Here is a 7,649-nt window from a genome sequence, read left to right on the forward strand (position 1 = left end):
GGCAGCTGTACCTGTGCACGCCATCCAAGCTCTGACTCAATGCGCAGGCGTAGCAAGGCTGTTATTACGGCCAGAGGTGGTTGTTCTGGGTACTAACTTCTCAGGATCTATGCACTCAAATTGCGTGAAAATGTAATCACATGTCAGTTCTAGTATAATATATTTGTCCAATGAATACCCGATTATCATCTGCATTTCTTCTTGGTGTAGCAATTTTAATGGCCATTCGTTAGGCTAAATGGAGCACCGTAACACTGTAGGGTTGGAAAAAGTTTATTGACCAAATAGTAGAGCACAATAGAACACTGTAAACCGACTCTTTGATGTCACTACTGAAGGTAAATGTTTAATGTGACGACTATCAGCTTCGTTACAAAATGTGCAGCGTCGAAGCATGTTTTGTCTGATTCTCTGTGAGATTCTATGCTCCGCTCTGACGATATCAAACGCTGTAAGGATGCGCTCAATAATCTCAGGTACTGTTCCTACTGTAGTCGAATAACCACAGTAGAAAAAGTCAAGATGGATGAAGTCAGGGGAGCGCACAGGCCAAAGACTGGGAATCGGTTTGTAATCACTCTGTGCCTAAGGCAGTCTGTGAAATACGCCCTGGTCCGACGATCAAACTGCGCTGGAGCACCGTCGTGCTGAAACCAGACACTACTGCAATTCCAAAGGAACGTCCACCAGAAATTCTCCAGGAAGTTCTAATACCATGCACCATCCACATTATCTGAAAACATGTGTAATCCTTAAAGTGATAACCGTTAGTTCCCGCCCAAATATTCACTGACAATCTCACCTTGTACCTTCTCGTTTTCAGCAGCCCTTTGGTGGTTATTGGAGGAGATAAAAATTTCTCCTCGGTGAACAGCTTGAGGTCTGGAAGAAAGGTGACAGCAGCACATTGACGAAGAAACCGCTGTGAGAACAGGGATACTCCAAAATCAGGCTGACGCATAGTATGAATTTGATAATCGAAGGGAAGTGGATGAGCTGCATGCAAAAGCCGCCAGACACCCATGTGTGTTTGTTCTTGGATTGGCAGCTACATATCCCATAACGACTTCTTCAAATTCAAGGGTTCTTGTCTCTCTGGTTGCGTCTGCTAGATGTGTATGAGATGAGATGGTTCCTCTCTCCCTCAGCCGACAATCGACGTTGGTAAATAATTGGAATACTGAGAAGTCGTCTGTGTGGGATACCTTCCCACGAACAGCCAGGCGAGCTCCACTGGCCCTCCCGTGAACTTCATCATACTACAAATGCATATCAGTTCTCGAAATGTCTAATTACCCTACGTGAAGTCAGCACTTAACTACACAATAAGCAGACAACCGCACAATGACTCTCGTTGACCAGCAGACAGTTTATAGCACAGTGCCAGTGGATGTGCGGGTGAGGGTGAACCGAGAACGACAAACGCTACTCAGGTAGCCTGCTGTGTGTGCAGGGTGTTTCCCAATTTATATTGTACAGTTCTAGAGGTTTAGAGGGGACTCAGTAGATCAAGTTTTACATAGGAACCCATGTCCGGATGCGTCATCCAACGACGCTGCAGAGCTGCAACTTCGAGACGCCGGCGCCTGTAAATGTTTGTATATACAGGGTGATTCCATGATGATGTCACAAACTTTCTAGGATAATAGTGAAGGATAAATGTACAAATTTGACATAATGGTCCCTGTGGTGGAAACGAACGAGTCTAAATTAATAAGCGAATACCGTTCCCCTACCTCTGACAGTGGACTACATGCAGTGGTACTGTTGTTGTTAAAACTGTACGGTAGTCAACTTGCACAGGTGCTCGTATGGACCAAAACAAGAAAAAATGTCTTGCAAACATGGACTCTAAAATGCGTAGTTTAAGCACTATGAGCACTTGTTCAATAGAGGAGATGTGTTTCAAAGTAGCAAAGATGAACAAGTGCCTATAGTTCCTCAGGTATGCATTTGAGACCCATATTTACTGGACATTTTTTCTTTGTTTTTGTCTGTGTACCACCTCTGAAAGTTACCTATCCTACAATCTTAGTAACAATATTATCAGTACATGTATTCTACTGTCAGAGGTATCAGAATGGTTTTCGACTCGTTCGTTTCCTGTACGGGGGCCCTTACCTCCTTCTCTGCCATCCTATAAAGTTTCCAACATCATCACGGAATCACCCTGTGTATATACACTAATACAGACACCGGCGCGTGTAACTTCGATGCTCTGTAGCGTCGGTGGATGGCAAGAAATGGTTCAAATGGCTCTAAGCACTATGGGATTTCTAACATCTGGGGTCGTCAGTCCCCTTGACTCAGAACTACTAAAACATAACCAACCTAAGGGCATCACACACATCCATGCCCGAGGCAGGAACGAACCTGCGACCGTAGCAGCCGCGTGGTTCCGGACTGAAGCGCCTACAACCACTCGGCCACAGCGGCCGGCGGTGGATAACATTTCCAGACATGTGTTCCTATGTAAAACGTGACCTACTCAGACCCCTCTACAACCTCTCGAAGTGTATAACATGAATTGTGAGGCACCCTGTATATACACAGACATAGGCGCTTATAATAATGCAGCCCTTAGCTACCATGTCATCATCCAAACCTTATAGGTTACCTGTATAAACAAATACCGACTTTGCATCCAGCACGCAACGGGTATATCACATGACAGTCATTTTTTCATTTGATCGTCTAGTGCATGAATCTAAAGCTTTATAATTGCATTGCTATGAGCGGTTGCGTATACATCAAAGTCCGTCTTGTCCCTTACCCGTAATACTAAACATTAACCCCGGACTCAGCTCAGTTACTTGATTTTCGTCATGGCTATTTGTTTCAATGCCCCTGTTCGTAGTAGTTTATGACACTCACCGTGGATTACAGACCACCTTCGCGAGCTTTCAAAAATGGTTCTGAGCACTATGGGACTCAACTGCTGAGGTCATTAGTCCCCTAGAACTTAGAACTAGTTAAACCTAACTAACCTAAGGACATCACACACATCCATGCCCGAGGCAGGATTCGAACCTGCGACCGTAGCGGTCGCGCGGTTACAGACTGCAGAGCCTAGAACCGCACGGCCACTTCGGCCGTCTTCGCGAGCTTTCATAACCTATTCACATACGCACTGTTACGACCCATTCAGACCTTTAATTTCATTGTAGTTGTCTACAATACTTCTTGCCGTAACATCATTTCGATTTGACTTTATAATAGTCACCTCACACCCAATAGGCTTGCATCTAAATTGTGGGACTTTTGAAGTAAGTTCAGCTCCTCGTGGTTTTTGCGCACGCTAACCATGAGTGATACTTTGCGGGACCCTTATAGGTCTAGCCGGCTTAGCATATGCGCTCTCACCATTGTGGTTTTCTCTTTACGTCAAGTTGCTTTGTTAACTAGAGATATACGCTACTTTAATTTTTTGATTATTACTGTAATTTCCTCACTGTACATTGGCCAAACAGTAATTACGGCTGTGAATTTTATACGGAGTTTATGTCCATGGTAATTTTAAACGTATGATCAGTTGTCATTCCGTATTGTTGTATCGGGCACTTCGAAAAGTCCACATTTATTTCTGGTGCATCGCTATTCATTCCTTGTAACCAGACAATATGATCATTTATCGTGTACTATTTACGCCATCCAGGGGCGAGATATGTAACTTTGTGGCTGATATGCTACCTCTATGTTTACAGTCCGCCTGAAGCGTAGTGTTGTGCGGCAGACACTGGAGAGTCATGACCATCGCCGATATGTATGGACAATACCAGGATGCTCTGAACTGTGTGCATTTTATCAGCTGTATGTTTTTTAGCACGATATGTATAATTGTGGAGAGCCTTTTGTGCTCTGACTTTATATGTAATGTAACGTGGCATTCTCAAGCAAGCTCCGTAAGGTACGTGAAATTTTGTATTTTTTATGTGATAGGTTAAATTAATTGTAGTCTCCCCCACTCATTATTTTCATATTCGCCGCTTAGATCAGTTGACGGCAGCATAAGACTGTTGAAACCGGTCGTACTGGAACATTTTCTATACCGCGATCGCGGCGTAGTAAGTGTGTTTATTTCCAGCCATACAGATCGCCTCATGGCACAACACGCGTGCTTAACAGGATGGAAGGGCAACTACCCACGTGACACAAGGTCAAATGATTCCTACTGCTGTAGAAACGTTATTTCGCTTTTGCAGCCATAGATTCCTTATCGCTGCAGTCGCAGGTTCGAATCCTGCAACGGGCATGGATGTGTGTGACGTCCTTAGGTTAGTTAGGTTTAAGTAGTTCTGCGTTCTCGGGGACTGATGACCTCAGATGTTAAGTCCCATAGTGCTCAGAGCCATTTGAACCAACCAGATTCCTTATGACAAAACGATCCGAAAGTTATCCTCCATAATCTCCCAAATTGTTAAAACGTCATTCTACAAGACACTATTAAGAAGAAACTGAGAAGACAGTAAGAGAACGTATTAAAGATAACGAACACCATACAAGGTTAAAACAAAGTGTGGAATCTGCTGTAGCGGAACATTGGAAGAACTGCTGCCAAGATATAGATTTCAACAACGTACGAATCCTAGTTAAGGAAAGCAACGTTCATAGAAAGAAAGACCGAGAAGCGGATGATATATAAAAGAACGAATGTAATTTCAGTAGAGAAAACAGCTATAGGTATCCAGCTTTGTCACTTCCCACCATCAGAAAAGTAAATATAAAGCAGCAGTGATTGAGGGATATAAACAACGAACAGGAAACCACCTCTGCAGCACGACAATAATACTTTGCTAAACATCCCCCTCTCTTGCTCTGCGTTTTCACAAGAGCGAAGGCCCACCAATAGTAGCTGGAAAAATTTCTCGCAATAACCCCATTTCGTCAGAATAAGCGCTGTAAACTTCCGTTTTACAAACAGAAAGCGACACTTGACATTGATGATATTTAGCCTACCAGGAACATCAGAAGATGCTGAAGAAGATCCCAGCGAAGTGGCTAAATGTCGATTGTGTGAGAAGAAACCTGACGCTGCCTAATAAGCTAACAGATTTTACCTTCAGATATAATTATAGCATTACATTTACACACATTCAGACACTAACTGTTGTAATATTATCTGTCCATGTATTTATTTCTACATCTTCGATAGAAAAATGATTTTCATTTCCAATGTCTGTCATGATCTTTAAATCAAGAGGTGCACATTCAAAAAGCTTTATGGTTGCATGCTTCACTTTCTCTGTGGCAGAACAACAGTTATCAGTGGATAATTGACGTAATTTTTTCTTCACGCATTATATTCGCATTTAGTAATCTCGTTGTTTTCAGCCTGTGCCTAGGTGTAGTATCAAAACTCATAAAAGTATGAACGTACACTCACGTTCAGAAGAAAACAGAAGACCTTGAACGACTAGAGTCAGGGCGTTTATTTTCACAGGACATGTACCCTAGTAAGATCTGCAGAAATGATTAGCATCTGAACAATGTTGGGCCTCGGTTTCAAGGTCAACATCGATATCGCGGCGCAACACCACCTGCAGTAAAATGTGCCTACGGTTCTCGTTGTCGCTTTAAACCGAAGGTAAAGCCGTCGGCACACGGACCATGCTGTCGAACGTCAACGTTGAGCGTGCCAAGTTCAACGTGCTGCTGAACGCTCAGGAACGATGCGACTTGTGCATACGGTACGTGGGGCCCAACGTGGTATACGCGATCGCAATGCACTTCAGGGCAGTTGAGGGACGTTTCTAGTTCGTAAATCACACTGTTTACTCAACGGGCGCGCGTAAAATTCTCACGTTAGCTTTATCGTCCACGAAAAAGAAAGTACCATGTCCAATCAATAAGGACACAAGCTTATAAAACTTCCATTACAAACAATGCGGTACAAATTTGGAATACTTCTCCGCATAAGATAAACATTATTTCATCATTCCCACATTTTAGTAAAACCCCAAGGCCAGTCTTACAGTAGCAGAATCTTTGCAACATGTGAATTACGAAGCGTAAAAGAAAAAGGAGCAAAATATCTTTCTACAAGTAGCGCAAGCTGTCCTATAGATTAAGCCAATCGAACAAAGTCACTCCTCAAAAAAAGGTGGGCTTATTTTACATAACATCAAATATTATATACTTATAGTAAACCAATAATAAAGTATCAGAACCTAATAAAAACGTGAATTTTAGGGAAAAAAATTGGAAGTATTAAGACGCGAACCACCGCCCCAACAAATACTCATTGCTGGTCAGAGACGCTACTCATTACGCTTTTTCTTCAGCTTGTTCGTTGTTGATCGTTGTGTTTGGTCGTTGCGGACCTCACGTAACATCCGTTCAAGTTCGTTGTTGATTCCTTCACTCTGTTTTTTATTACACATGCCAACGAGCTCTCTGACCAAACACGCTGAGCTACCATGCTGGCGTCACTAATCCAACAACACATTGCTTAGGCTTATCCATATTGTATCACCCTTTGCTAAAAACGTTAATCGTAGATAATTATGTTACTAATTGAAATTTAACTATAACAAATTGTACCAAGAACAATGCGCTTTGGGTGGATCTTCAATGTGTCGCTGCCTTCAAATAGCCTGCTCTCATAATACACAAGTTCCAATATGGCTCTGAGTACTATGGGACTTAACTTCTGAGGTCATCAGTCCCTCAAGTGTTTTTTTTTTTTTTTACCACGAATGTGATGTTTCTCATTATACTATTGGAACGAATAACACAGTTAACAACGGGTTTTCCAGTGATTCTCAATTTGCTGGTGCTCAGAAACGGCTTGAAATGAACGCCTATATGGCGCCCCACAACTCTGTACTGAAGGAAGACGGCGTGCGTGTGACGTAGGTGGCGTTGTGCCATCTCATTGGTCAACGCTCAGACGCACGCTCAGAATATCTGACATGCCAGATGTTGCTCTGCACGTTCGGAAAGACTCCCGAACGTGCTATTCCACGATATGACGTCAGAAACCCGGCACGCTCAACGCTCAACTTTCGGGTGCACGATCCGTGTGCCGACGGCTTAAAGGATCAGTGTGACTTGAGCAGGCGTGCAGAACGCCTCGCAGACGTATGCGTGAACAGTGCCGTCAAATCAGTGAGTTTGAAAGAGGGCACATTATTGGCACGAGAAAATGTGATACATCCACTCGGGAAATTGCTGCTCGTGTGGGACGAAGTCCATCGGCAGTGCAATGGGTGAGTGCAGAATGGTTCACGGGAGAACGTAGAACACGACGAGAGGGGTCACGTAGCACCACCCAGACCACCACCGAGAAGATCGACACCTCATCCTAATGGCATTGCAGGACAGATCTGTATCCTCTTTGGCTCTGGCGCTATAGTGGATCAGTGTAACACATCGTACACTATCAGGATAGAGAGTGCGCCGCCGTTTATTACGGCATGGGTTACGTGCATGTCGTCCACTTCTCCGCCTACCAATGCTAAACGACAATGGTGTATGGAACGACGTCACTAGGGACAGGAATGGCATCGGATAGTGTTTCCAGGTTCTGTTTGTTTGGAAATGATGACCGCACTTCAGTTCACCGCAGACATGGGGAGCGGCACCACAGTGACTGCATTCTTACAAGACATACTCGTACAGCGCCAACTCAAGGCCTTGTGGTGTGGTGT

Source organism: Schistocerca americana, chromosome 4 (assembly GCF_021461395.2).
Source record: "Schistocerca americana isolate TAMUIC-IGC-003095 chromosome 4, iqSchAmer2.1, whole genome shotgun sequence".
Lineage (NCBI taxonomy): Eukaryota > Metazoa > Arthropoda > Insecta > Orthoptera > Acrididae > Schistocerca > Schistocerca americana.